The sequence below is a fragment of the Oxyura jamaicensis genome, chromosome 5, assembly GCF_011077185.1.
Source record: "Oxyura jamaicensis isolate SHBP4307 breed ruddy duck chromosome 5, BPBGC_Ojam_1.0, whole genome shotgun sequence".
Classification (NCBI taxonomy): Eukaryota; Metazoa; Chordata; class Aves; order Anseriformes; family Anatidae; genus Oxyura; species Oxyura jamaicensis.
Genome location: NC_048897.1, coordinates 54437976 through 54452840, shown reverse-complemented (window position 1 = coordinate 54452840; position 14865 = coordinate 54437976).

The window sequence follows — 14865 nt, the reverse complement described above, 5'->3', positions numbered from 1 at the left end:
AACCCATTTCTGATCACGGTAATAAATAAGAAAAAAGAGGCTAAGTTCTACATCTTGTCTTAAAATAAGAAAGCAACAAGTTTCTTGTTCAAACAACAACAAAAATATTTTGCTATGGAAAACAAGCATTTGTTCCTTCTCTATAATGTAACTTTTTCCACTAGGATTAAAAAAGTTTTATATATATTTTTCAGTGTCCATGGTTTAATTGCTTTTCTTAGGGTCACAAACCATTTTACATATGGAAAGAGGGAAGTACTGCTTGTTCTCTAAACCTGCACTCTCTCCTGCCATTCCAGGAAATCTCAGGAAAGCTGTGTATTTTGGAAACAACAGCAGATTTCCAGGAATATTCCAGTGAGTAAAGGGTTTCTCACCAAAACAGACTCTGAAGGCTGGGTGCTGTGTGTCAAATGGAGCCTGGCCACTCGAAGCCTCAAGGGCCCCTTGGATGCCACGGGCAGGGCCCCTCCAAGGGACACCCCCAGACTCGGCATGCACCCCTGTGTGGGAAGGAGCCCACTCAGGTGGGTGAGGAGTTACTCAGGTCACTTGTGGTAGCAGGACCTGCTCCACATGGATGCTCCCCTGCTGCAGCTATGCTAGCAGGAGCTCAGGGTTAGGAAATTCACGGCTGAGGAATGTTGGTTTTAGAAATTGTTAGCAGAAACAATGGGCCAGTTGTGCAATGGGATAAAAAGGTTTGTCCTGGGCTGGTTGTAATTGATTTATTTGAGTGAAGGGGAAGGCAGGAGAAGCAGAATCCTTCAAAAGGGTTTGTGATGGGCTGGGCTGTGTGCCAGGGGATCTAGGCTCTGCTGCCTCTGCCCAAGCACCAGATGAGCAGCCAGGGGCTGCCAGAGCCAGGACAGGAGGGCAAGGCGGCCACACTGCTCTGGTTGCGGCTCTGAGCAGGAGGGGCTGCTTGGGCTTCACCCTGTACATGCAGTGCTGGGGTTGTCTGTGGCCCTGTGTTCCTCTGCTGGCCCAGTCCATCATCCCTCACCTTGGAGTATTATCTCTGTCCCTTGGTTCTTCCCCATTAACTGACCAGACCATCTCATTTCCAGCCCTGTGGAGATTCATTTGAGGCCAAGCACCACAGCCACCTGCCCTTGTGGGGATCTCTCTCAGCAAGTCATTTTCCTTGGGCCAGTACCCTGGGGCCATCCTTCCTTCCCTGGGGGTCCTCATAGGCCCCGGGTGTTGCTGTGTGCACTCAGGCCCCTTTTGTGGGTTTGCGCCTGCAGCTGCCCCCTACCCTCTTCCCCCTGCCTCCACCACTCCTGGGCTCCTCCTGCAGAAGAGGACAGTGGAGATGCTCCCAGACTTGTCTTAACTGTGGATAAGGCTGCATCTCACCTGAAAGAAGAACTGAAGCTCCTGCAGAACAGTGCTGAAGACATGTGGAAATTGCACAATAGCTCAGTCTAATGACAGCCTTTTTCCTTAAAGATAGATGTTGCTATTAATCAGGAGTTCACTTGCTTTGCTTGAATAAGCCAAACTCATTCCAAGAGCAAAAGGGCTGCCACTGGAATAGCCTGACTTTTCAATTTCAAACCATCTGCAGATTACAGAATAAATGAAATATTCAGCATACACAAATACCATACAGAATGATATGATACAGACCATTTCACTTTCTTTCATCCTTTTCCAACTTATCGGCTTTTAAGTAATGCATAGACCTACATCAAAAGCTCCACTCAAATAAGAATAAACAAATACTTAAAGCACATATTACACATGGAATTCCTAAGTCATCTGTAAAGGATACACAATTATTCTCTAAAGAATAGAGAGAAAGATTCTTATGAACCGCTCCGTGAGACCAGAGCAGGACACAATAGCAGAGTAACATGGTTAAACACTTGGCATATGTAAGATGCCAGCTATCTTTAGAGGAGCATCTCTATTAATGACACAAGTCAAGATGGTCTTTGTTTATATGACCCTACAACCCAATGTACCAGTGTAACCTGTACCTTCCAACTATTTTCAAACCTTTCCTGTTTTCTTCCACTTTTACTAGTTAACTGCCTTAAAAGCTGTCAGGCAGACTCTTATGTCAAATTTTGTGCTACTCCACCTCCTATAGCTCTGCCTCCTCCTTGCTCTTCTCTTCTTTGTCTCCTAAACAGGTCTGTTGGAGGATAATGTTCCCCTCCTCACCAGCTTTTTAGGATGGCAGTGTTCTCAGTACAGCTTTCTTCCCTCAGCCCTCAAAACCTCATCTGCAGGCAAATTCATCTGTGCTGATAGATGACTCACAGCTGCACCATCTGCTATTGATCTACCACTTACTGAAGGGCTCTGTCCTCTCACCTTGCTCACACCCAAATACTGTGGACTCTTCTATCACATTCTTTAGCAGGCTGTTTTCTGCTTATTCATGTAACCCAGTTTCTAGCTGAAGTTTTCCTTCTATCTTGTATATGTTTGCAACATCCCTTTCTCTTGCCTTGACTCATGCAATCCCAGCACAGTAGAGTCTGGTCAAAAAGCAGTTGCAAAGATCTCTGTGTTACTCTATGCCTTGTCTCTCACTAAACAGCTGCACTGGAACCCATTTCTCTGTCACAGGAAGCATAAGCTGCTTGTCTTCACATACAGGGTTCCTGGCACCCTCTCCCCTTTCTGTCTGTCACTCCCTTGGTAGGGAGATGTGAGCTCCCATCTCAAACATCTCATGGTAGCAGTCTTCAGCTCCACACTGCCAAATTCTCAAGTGATCTCTCTTGTGATTCTTTTGTACTTTCACTTGGAATGTGCATTGAGTAAGCCTCTGAGATGCAACTTCAATATCTGTCTGTCTCTGAACATTTTTTGTGCTTCACAGAGTTATGATGGTTGGCATTGCTGTGCCCTGTTTTTCCCTTGTGCCTGGACATGTTGCTTAGGAATCTGACTGTACCACACCACCACCCTGGCTCTGATGTTTATTTAGAGCAGTGTTTGTACAGGACCTAGTGCAGGACAGGAACTGTGGTCAAAAGTGCTGCAGGTAGACCCTGAGAGTATGGGCTGGACCCCGACAGTACGACATGTACCCAGCAGTTGGAAAACTAACATTCAACCAGAAGAAATTGCCTGGTTTGTTGGTCCCATCACCTGTGACATCAAAGGAATGCATGTTACCCAGTGCCTTTGAGACTCAAACTGTGATCCATGCTGAATCTGGTAAGAGCTGAACTATCAGACTGCTGCTGACGCTCTTTCATTACATACATTCTGGCTCATTAAGTCCAGTCATTCACTGACTACATTTGCAGCTCTTCTCCACTTTCATTCCTGTGGGAGTCTGTCTTTCTCAAATATGAAATGCCAGTATTATATATGAAATTCCTGGTGTCATAAAGGCCTCTACAGTAACACCCCATGTTTTCTTAATGTATCTTCATGAGTCATCCCTTATGTATGCTGATTCAAGTCATATTTACTTCATCCATAGTTATTTTTCATGATTCAAGGTTTCTAATGATTTTATTTTTCCATGCTGCCCATGCTATTTTCCAGAATAATGTCATTGTTACATTTTAGACCAGTGATTACGCTACATATCCTGCAACTGGTTCACAGTACCATTTGTACCTTTTGTTCCCCATCTATCCCAGAAGTTCCCCACAATGACACAGGTGCCTTATTAGAAAGGTCTCTCTTTGTACACACACCTTTCCTGGTCTATAGCCTACTCCCACCACTGCCCATCCAAAACCTCCTAGACAGATTGCCTATGCTGCTCTTTGCCACCGGTGGGAGGGTGCCCATGTCACCCTGTGTGGATACCTCATATCTAGAGAAATGTCACCTGCCCCATCAGAGCTAGTGAGCAGAACCTCTGCACCACAGGGGGACATGGAAAAGAGCTACAGTACAGCAAAAGAATCAGTGCTTTTATTACAAGATTTTGAATGAGAAAAAAAATCTCCCCCATTAGGAGGTGGCCTAATGCCTGGTCCGAGTCCCCTTCCTCCCAGCACACAAGAGTTGCCCAATGCAGGTCCTTGCCACAGCAGCTGAGCTGATGTTTCTGCTTCTCTTGGTATTGTCCCTGCAGTGTTCATTGCTACCAACAACTGGCATCAGCTCTCCAGAAGGTGTCAAAGTATGAATCCGTCAGCCAAACTCTTTCTAGGAACTCCCTTTATTCATACTTCCTAACACGGTTGAATTGCAGTTCTGATTATGTTTTAGTGTCTATGAAATTGCAATGGAGCATTGTTAAACTGTCTGAAATTGAGTTTTATTTTGTATTTATAGGAAATTTCAGAATATTTTTCTTTATTTTATCTTGGTCCTGCTTAGTAAATAGTTGAATGACAGCTTTACCTGACTCCTCTGATGCCTTGCAATGTGCTGTACACATTGTGGAGTGCTTTTCTCAGAACTATTTTCCCACACAGTAGATGTCGCACATATTGCACGGTTTGTCCCCAGTACCTCCTACTCATACCACCTTTTCTTAATGTTAGTAGGTCAGACTGTGTCCTACCCATTATAAAGTTTCCATTGTGTTCTTTCCACCCAAAGTACAAGATCTCATCTCTGACTCTAGGTCTCCCATTCCCCACTGCTCCTGCTAGAAGTGCACAACCATTTCCACGTTCCCTACTGACTGCATTCCCTCCCCTGCTTCTTCTCTGACCCCACCATTCACTCAGTTGCTGTTCTCAGAAATTAATCAGGCATTTCTGGACATTCCCAATCCTTTTACCTTCTGATGTTCCAGTTGTCTTTGTTAAAATCTCACTTACTCATTTACTCTACCTTTGCGTAAAAGTGGGCATAAAGATTGCATTGTCTCCCTGCTCTTTCCCTTCCTTTCTGTGGTACTAATTTCATTTTTGTTTTCTATCTCTAAATCCAGGAGGAAAGGCCTGAAGGATACACCTTTCTTTGAATGTTTCCATTATCCTCCCCAAACTTGTCCTGTAGCACCAGTCTTGAGCCCTTTATCTCAGAATCACAGGATCCCAGAAAGTTAGGGATTTGAAGGGACCTTGAAAGATCACCTAGTTCATTCCCCCTGCCGGAGCAGGAACACCCAGATCAGGTCAAACAGGAACACGTCCAGGCGGGGTTTGGATGTCTCTACAGAAGGAGACTCCACAACCCTCCTGGGCAGCCTGTTCCAGTGCTCTGTTACCCTCACCATGAAAAAGTCTTGTCTCATATTTAAGCAAAACCTCCTGTGTTCCAGCTTGCACCCACTGCCCCTTGTCCTACCATTGGGTCTCACTGAGAAGAGACTGGATCCATCCTCCTGACACTCGCCCTTTGCACATTTATAAACATTAATGAGGCCACCCCTCAGTCTCCTCTTCTCCAAGCTAAAGAGACCCAGCTCCCTCAGCTTTCCTCATAAGGGAGATGCTCCACTCCATCATCCTCGTGGCTCTGCACTGGACTCTCTCAAGCAGCTCCACATCCTTGAGCCGAGGGGCCCAGAACTGGACACAATATTCCAGATGCGGACTCACCAGGGCAGAGTAGAGGGGGAGAAGAACCTTTCTCGACCTACTAACCACAACCCTTCTGATACACCACAGGATGCCATTGGCCTTCCTGGCTACATCTCTCTCCATTATCTTGCTGCATCTTCATATTCCCTTTTTAGGAGAGTCTTGGTTGCCATCTTTAGACTGCATCCATCTTCTCTGATCCGTGCTAGCCACCAGCTGGCATTATCAGACCTTTGAGTTTTATTCATTGAAGTTAGTCCTTTTCTGGTTAGAGCTTCTAGTGGGTCACTCAGTCTACTGTGATTTATGGTATCGCCACAAAAGGTTGTTGAAATGGCACACAACTCCCTGAGCAATCCCATCCATCAGGGCAGAGTCAGAGTAATCGCCTATTTATCTCCTGTTCAATAGACTTGCTACAGCACTCATTATGAATTCATTTAAACTGATGTACAGTGTCCCATTATGTACTAATGGTGATGAGAAACACGACAAAACAAATGCGATTTTCAAATTGGGAAATGTATCTGAGCAGCAAACTGCATTACTATGACTACTGATGGATTATTACTCTTGGGGTCTGTTCTTTGATTTACACGTTAAAATTCCATCCCCACATTTTCCCACCCCACGAGGGCACTGCTGGTTGCTGTGTAAGCAATCACACATTGTCAGTGTGCGCTTTTGCCTTTGCTGAGGTGCCTGTGGAAGGCTGCACAGGCACAGTCCCTGACCTGGGGACATGGCCGCAGGCACCAACAGACCACTCCCTGCCAGCTGGAAGCTGTTTTGTCCTTCTGTTCAGGGCAGTGAGTCAAGCTCAGGTGTCTCTGTATGTCACCAATGTGCCCGGGGTGGCCCGGCCCAGCAGTCAGTGCAGGACTTGTGTCCCTGCTGCAGCTGGGCATGGCATGTGGCTCTTTGGCTCCATGGAGGTCTGTGTAAGCTCTCCTGGCTGCTGCACAGGAGGTGATGAAGATTTTATTCACACTGTTTTTATGTATCCGGAGCACTCTATTTCATTTATGGATAATCCATATCCTTATTAATTAGCTTTTGTTGGCAGAGTACTGCCAGGAGATGATGGAGCCATTTGTTGGCTGGGGCTGAGACCTTCCTTCTTCTCACTGTGAACACACTGGCCTTGGGGGCTGGTGCCAGCTCACTGCGTGTGGCCTCAAAGGGCTTCACCAGGACAGCTCTGCTGGCACAACCTCTCCTTTCTCCCGTGCAATCCCATGGCCGAGGCACACACTTGGGTACCCGTGCTGCTGCTGGCACTGCAGTGCCTGTGCTGCCTGTCTTTTCTGATGGCACGGCCACTCCCTGGCTCTGTCCTGCTCTCCCAGCTTTCTGCAGCCAGAGTCTGCACCCTGCGCTGCTGCAGGGAGGTGTGAGCACCTGGGGGTGCACCAGATCCCCAGGGGCTTGCTCAGCTTGAAGCTCAGGCAAGCTGCTCCACCTTGCACAAGTATCGTGCTTTCTGGTCAGGGCAGGGTTGATACATCCAGCCTGGACCTTCCTCAAGGGCATTGGCATTTATCTGCAGCAGTACCAAATTAGCTAACATCGTTATGGAAGTGACCCTCTTCACGTGTGTTCCCCAGACATCCATGCTGTGCTGGTGTAACACCACAAGGTGTTCAGCAACAAAGTTCCTCCACTGCCTGCTGTGGCATTTACTGCTCAGCAAGTGTTGTTCCCACTCCCTGTCCCTGTCAGCCTGCACCTTATTAGCAGCCCCTGTGTACAGCCCCCACAGCTGGCTGCGCAGCTCACGTAGGGCCCTTGGCACAACCCTGGCTCATCGCTCTGGTGCTGCTGGGGGCTTGGGCTGGCCAAGACCTGTGACCACACCGACTGTACTGACCATGCTGAACCATGCCACTGCAGCCCTGGTACTGCTCTGAACATTGCATTTTTCAAGTTTCTTCCTTGCTCTTACATTCAGAAGGTATGGATTTTTTTACTGTTAAATCGTTTTCCACATGACTTAAAGCAATGCTCACAGTCCTGTGATGTCTTAGAACACCAAAGGGAGGAAGCCTGGTTTTAAATAAACAGAAACCAGCTCTGGACACCTATACTGCTGATAATCAGGAACAACTGCAATCAACCTGGTGACTAAGGAAGCCAATGTTGCACATGCAGCAGAGATGAGCTTTCATCAGCGCATTATTGCCTGTCTCTGCTCTGGGATCCAGCCAGGGTCTGGCAGAGCTTATTGAAGTGTGTTGGTGGGGGGCAGGAGGGAGTTTCTCTCTTGCTCATATCAGAGGTGTATTTTCATCCTAAGCAATTCTTTAACGTCTTCATACACAAGCATGCTGGACTAACAAGACAGCTCAGAAAGCTATTTATTCCCTCTCCTGGCTACTGCTAAGAATGTCAGCCAAGTAGTTTGTCTAACTGGAGGGAAAGGTAGTTTTAAAAATGCTTATTCCGTGCTGTTCAGAATGGCCCAGAAAGCAATGGCACAGTGAGCTCATTTTCTGAAGACTGGCATAAGCTTTGCAGCAGGTTGTGCCAAATGTCCTATTGCATCACATTCATCTCTGTAGTTCTAGAGATACTTTTCTTTTGCAGGTGCAGGGAGGCATTTCCAAAACCAAATGAGACTCCTAATCATGAAGTAATGATTGTTCTTGGCATACTGCTTGATGTGCAAAGGCAAATTTTGGCATGAAGTGCTCTGGTGCCAGCTCCAGCCAGTGTCTCATCAGCCTGTCCAGCCCAAACAAGAGGAGAGGTGGAGCTCCTCCAGCCTGTGTCAGCAGCTTCTTGCAGGTTGCAGCTGCAGGTGCTGAGTACAACAGATGCTGTTACCACATTGCTGCCTCAGAGCACTACACATTTATTTTTATGCAGAATCACTTCTCGTGCTCGTGATGCAGGCCCAGAGATGGTCTGCAGCCCATGCGAAGCTACCAAGTCTCATGTCTCTCCCCACATCCATCCTGCACATCGCTGTGTGCTTTCTGACAAAAAGAGTCGCTTTACCTTCCGTCTGCTGTAAAGGGTCTCTTCAGATGGACAAGGGTCCCGTAGCCCTTTGCAGTGCTGAGAGGAGGGGTTTGTGCCTGACCTCTCCCTGGACCACAACTTCAGACCAGGGGGTCCGCACAGCGGGGATGCTGCCTGCCCCTCAGCTGCTGCAGGGTCCTGCAGGGTCCCTCTGTGCTGCCCTTGGCCACCCTGCCTGGACCTGCAGGGATCTTTTCCTGCAGATCGAGTCCGCGAGGGTGGGAGGCAGGAGGCGATAGGCTGTGCCACCACTGCTGCAAGGGAGGGAGGTCAAGGCATTATCGTGTGTGCATTACAACCATGCAGCGGGAGACTCCTTTGAACCCAATGAGAGAGCCATCGCCATTCCTTTCCAAGCTCTACACAGCTGGTTTACAGCTGGGCAGAATGAGCCTCACCAGAATCTGTCCTACTCATCTCTTGATATAAGTGATGCTGACAAGAACATACTAGGGTTTTTCAAAGAGAGGAAGGAAGCAGTCATCTGAAGCAAAGAGACAGAGCTGTGGTGCTTGCTCTGCTCACTGCTTGCTTCTCTGACAGCACAGTTTGTCAGGGCTCTTCTGGTCTGGGGTGGTGTTGCCCCATATTCTCGGGCCAGACTTGTTCACCACAGCACAGAATCAGAATCACTTGGGCAGAACACCCCAAACCTGCGAAACAGCACAGGGTGAATGGGGCATGACCGACTGCTGAGCTGAAGTTAGGCAGAGGAATACATCTTATTACATAGAATATGAAAGAAAGATGTTTTCTCTCTCCTTCTCTCTCTCTCTCTTTTTTTTTTTTTTTTTTTTTTTTAATTTGTTCAGGACAAATGAAGGTGCTAAAACACAATAAATCTTGTAAAACATTATAATAACATAAGTCTTGAATATATCACATTTCTAATGCTTTTTTTTTTTTTTTTTTTTTTTTTTTTTTGCTGTGAAGAACCTTTTGAATATCTCCACAAACAAATAAAAATGAAAAAGAGGAAAGCTAAATGTAACTAACCAGGCCTGGGACTCCCAACACCTGATGAGCATCTTTATTAGCAAGAAGTACTTAGTGGTGACTGGACCTTGTTTTACAGCCAGGCAGCACATCCTGCAGTGGGTCTGGCACAAGCAAGGACCATCCCTGGAGCCCAGGTGAGGTGAGTGCTGCTGCTTGACACCCTCAGAGCTCACTGCTATGACCTCCATTGCTCTGCAAGCATCTCTCAGTACACTACTTTGGAGCATGCAGAGTCGCATGTTGGCAGGAGCACTTAGATGGCATTAAAAACAAAACAACAAACAAAACAACAACAACAACCAAACACACACACAAAAACAACAACAACAACAACAAAACAACCACCAAAAACACTGAATGCATGCTGTAAAGCTAGTTTGGAAAACTGATGCATTTGAAGATGTCACAGAAGGTGCCACAGCAGGTGTCTGGTGAGTGTAGCACTGCCATCTGCACAGGTGCTGGTGGGGCTTACCCCATCCTTCATGGTCCTGTGCAGGCTGGTAGCACTGACCCCTGCCTGGAGAGGCTGGGGACATGTCTGTGGACAGACCTTGCCCAGAAGAAAGCCGCAGTGCCACTGCAGTGGTGCCCAGCCCTGGACACCCCTCAACAGAGAGGGCTGTGGGGCATGGTGCTGCTGGGCATCCTCCAGGGCCTCCCCAGGGACTGCTGCAGGATTTGGGCAGGCACAGCAGCAGAGCCCCTGTGACCAGTGGCCTCCTGCTTGGCTGCAGGGACAGACAAAGCCCTTATTAGAGGTGAACACAGGTCACCTAAGGTGTGAAAAGCCCCTGGGAGAGGTGATAGGGCATGACGGCAGACTTGAGAGGAGAAAGGGCCATACTTTGTCCTCAGAGGAGCCTCTCCCAGGGCAGGGTGCAGGGACGTGGCTGGGGAGGTGGAGGATAGAGCATGGGGTAGCCCAGTTGCCACCTGGCCATGGTCACACCAGCAGGGAAAGCCTCTCCAGGGCGTCTCCTGCAGCCTGGGCAGCCCAGGCACGGTGTGCAAAACGTGGGGCTGGGGTGCGAGCCAGGGCAGCAGTGCCCTGCAAGGAACAGGGTGGGGAGCTGTGTGCCTGCAGCCGCTGCTGCCTGATCTGCTGCCAGCAGCCTATTTCCTGTGAGAGGCGAATTGCTGAATTTTTCTGAAAGGTCAGAGGAAAGATACATGGTGCACTTGGCCAGAGATTTTGGCTACTAGAAACAAATAATAATGTTCTGTTTCTCTGCTTCATTAGAAATAAAAATTCAGGCTGGAAATCCATGGCAGCCCTTTGTTTGAAGACAGAGGGCAGTTCTGAGTCACGCAGCACAAGGCACTTACAGCCAGCAGTGCCGTCCTGCATCCTCCCAGAGCTCGGTGTGCACCAGTGACTCCCATTGTGTTGCTTCTCTAGGGGTGTTTGATGAAGTGCATCATTTTTCACCATGCTTGCAGAACCAGGTGGCAAGGCATGCCACCAGGCCTGCCTTGTCCTCCAGGAAAGGCGTACTTGCCGGTACTTCTCCCAGATCTCCCTAAAGCAGTAGCTTGGCCACTGCTCTGTGATTTAGCACTACAGTCTCCTGTAGAAACAGACCTGAAGGTCTTGGCTGTGTCTAAGATTGCACAAGAAGCTGATGTGTAGAGGGGGCAGGAAGGCTCCAGGAGGCTTTGGATGGACTTCCTTACCTTTCCACAAGGTTCTGTGTTTGAGGACTTTGGCCATAGTTTTTTGGAAATAAAAAAAAAAAAAAATAAAAGAAAAAGGCACACTGGGACATTATGACAAAAAGACATCTGCACCAAAGGAGCATATGAAGAGCAAAGTCCTCCTTCTCTCCCCAGCCTGTGTTGCTGATGCTCTGAGTGCCTCTGTCTCCCATGGCAGGGCTCCTTTCCCTGCAGAGCTGCCCTGGAGCCCTGTGTGTAGGGCACTTGTAGCCATGTCGAGGGGCAGAAGACCCAGCACAGCACAGGGGATTCGAGCCTCCAACAGCATGGTTTGTACAGAACGCATGAGGATACCGACGTTGTGGAAACAGTGACAAAGATGCGGTCATGCCTGTTGCAATGACATTAACCCCAGGCATCCACTCCTCTCGCTGGCTGCAGGCCTTTTCTGCCCAGACTTCTGACTTCCAAGGGGAATGTGAGCTGGGCTTTGGTTCCCTGGGAAACCTCGATGCAGGGGTCTCAGTGTGAAGTGGTTTGGAGGCAGTCCCAGACTCTTACCGCCAGGCAAAACCCTTAGAAGCCAGCCAACCAAAAATGTATCCTGAAGTGAGAGCACAGAAATGGTGCAAAGCAATGAGAGGAAAGACAAGACCACTAATAGCTATTAATGTTTTAGAACAGAGTTGCCCTTTACCTCAGATTAGTAATAGAATTGCTTTGTGTGCACATGTAGACTTGTAAAACTCTGATGTTTCAGAGGTTTATGTGTTTAAAACAGGAGAAGAAAAGTCACGCCTGGTGTCAATTTTCAGCTATTTTAAGTCAACCTTTTGGGTGTAAAGCACAGTGCCTCCCTTGTCAGAAACCACTTTGTTCAGAGCCTTTCCTGAGCTGATCTGTTTCCACCTGGACAGTAGGGAAGGTTTCTCTCCTGCAGCCCCGTTCAGAGGGATCTTCCCCTAAATTCACGATATTGCTTTGGCAATTCCAGTGCCTCATCTGAATCTCTCTCCTTAGTCATGGCACACCCTGTGCATAGTGCAGACTCACATCCCCTTCATGGTGCAGTGCGGCTCTTCACAGCCATTTGCAATGGTTTGCTCTAGTTCCTTGGCTCAACATGTAAACAAATGACAGCTGAGCTAGGCATGCTTGATGTCATAAATCCTCTGACTGCTGGCAACAGCTGTCATATGTGATCTAATTAAAAGAAATGTGTTGCTTGGAGTATTAATTAATAGTCAAATAATCAGCACTGTACCTGTGCACCTGAGCTCTTCAATCACTACGGAAACTCAAGTGATGGCCACTTTGCTGGAAAGCCAACTGTGCAGATCAGTGCATTGAAATGGTCCCCTGCTTATTGTGGTTTCATTAAAGGAAGTTCAGTGATGAAATCTCATTTTCACAGATGCCAGTCATCTAAGAAAGTCCCCAGTTTTGCTGGATGCAAAACAATTTGTAGAACATCCATGTAGAAAGATGATGCAGGAAAAAAAAAAAAAGAAAAAGAAAAAAGGAAGATAATTTTCTGACTACTTATTATGTTGTTGGATTCCTGTGTAATTCAGTAATGCAAGCATTATCACAGCATATTTGGATATTGCAAAATTATCCAGGACCCCCTCAAGGTGCAAGTGAGTGAGTTATCTACATTTACCTGGGAAAAAATAACTACAGTCCTCCTCGGGTACTGAAGGAGGCTGAGCCAGGGCAGGCGAGAGCAGCACAAGGACTTGCAGCTGAACGAGCTGGCGACACAAAGGAGAGGAGACTGGAGTGTCCCACGGACCATCACGAGTCTGTGCTGGCTGGCGTAGCTCTGGCCAGCTCCACAGCCCGTCTCCCACCGCAGCAGAGATGTGCTGAACGGCTGTGTGCCACTGGGCAGCCTTCTGCTTCCCACCACTCTCTGCTTAGCAACTTTCTGTGTTAAAGGTTAAAGGCTCTCAGTGGAAATTTCTTCCAAGAATTTGTCTTATTGATTTCTCAGTTACCCATACTTTTGGTCTCTGCAACAGACCATCTCAGCAAAACACACCGTTTATTTGCACATTACTCTTGTTGCTTCAGAACTGTCACCTGATATTTTTATTTGATCTTCTCAGTTCTTGCACAAAGGAAAGATTGAACAGATTACTTGCTTTCTCCATGTCAGTTACTTCTTCCAGACCTACAGCACTTTCTTGCACTCACTTCTCGTTCAGTTTGAGAAGTTATATTCAATGTAGTCATAATTTGGCTCTGTTCTCTGTTTCCCCCTTTTCAATCAGATTAATTTAGGCTAAAAAGGACCTCTGCAGGCTTCTAGTCCAAGTTCCTGCTTGGAGCAGAGATAATTTCAAAGTTAGGTCAGATTGCTGTACAGCCTCTCTTTCACCTATCTTGTATTCCACCCTTCTGGTTCATAAGTCCCTGTTTTGGCTTCAGGAGTGCTATGAACACTGTTGAAGGCATTGCTGAAGTCAGGATAAACAAAAATTGTTGCTCACTGTTTTCCCCTGTTTCACCAAGCCAGTCCTCTCACCACACTCCCAAGTGGCTTAGGCAAAATCTGCCTTTGGTGAAACAGTGCTGGCTGTTCCCAAGGCTCTTGCAGCACCTGGACCTGGCTTGCAGCAGGATTTGCTCCATCACCTCCCCAGGGCCTGAGGGGAGGCTGCGCAGCCTGCAGTGCTCACCATCGCTTTCACCCCGCACAGGGATGGGTGATGCTTGCATTTGCTGCAGCTGCAGAGTTGCTGCTGAGATCCAGGGCAAACCTTGAGAGCAGAATCATGCTGACACCTGGACCTTTGGATTCATCTTGTCAGATGCATAATAACAAAGTGTTACTTTTAGCAATTTCTGTTAAGGAACTTGCTTTTTGATAAATTCTGAGCACTGATTTGACATTTTCTTACTTGTATTATAACTCCAAGTTGTCATTTCTGAATGGCAGTAGTCAGTTTTCACAGCCCATCAGAGTCTCTGTACAATTCAGATTGTTTCCAGTGTGTCCATCACTTCAAGATTTATCAGCACTGAATTCCAGCTGGCACATCTGCTCAGAGAGGGGCTGTGATGCAGGTGGCTGTGTTGTTTTGCTCAGTCTGTGTTTTTCACCACCCCTCCCTGGGAGGCCGGTTTGGTACCCTGGGGACTTGTGGCCACTGGAACTCATGCAGGACCCCCACTCTGCTGGGCCAGGACCCCACCTGTGTCTGAGCAGGGCAGCAGCAGAGGGGACTGGTGGTGACAGCATGCCCTGCACTGCCCTGAGCTGCCAGGCAGGGGCTGATCCTGGCCGACCAGAGCAGAGGGTTTGGCAAGCAGGTGCACAGAGATGCACAGCAGCTTGGGTCTGGGGCGAGCAGCTCCATTCCTGGAGCCTGCTTTCACAATGTGCTCTGAGATCTTTTGCCAGCCAATGGCGGCTGCAGCACTCGCTTTGCTCATGCTGACAGAATTGGTAGTGTTATTTATTATAACAGTTTTAAGCTCAGAAGTTCTTGCTGTCCTATAGAGTACATGAGGACTGCGCTGTCACTTGCTTCAGAGAGGCCTCAGCCTGACCTGGCCATCTAGTGAACCTGAATGGGATGCACCAGGTAAGGATGGAGGAAAATCCTGTGCTTCTCATGTACAAACATGAACATTGTCTGGCCATGGTACATGCTTCCTGTTAATTACTTGCACAAATTGACTATGGCAATCAGTGACTCTCTCCCTCTTT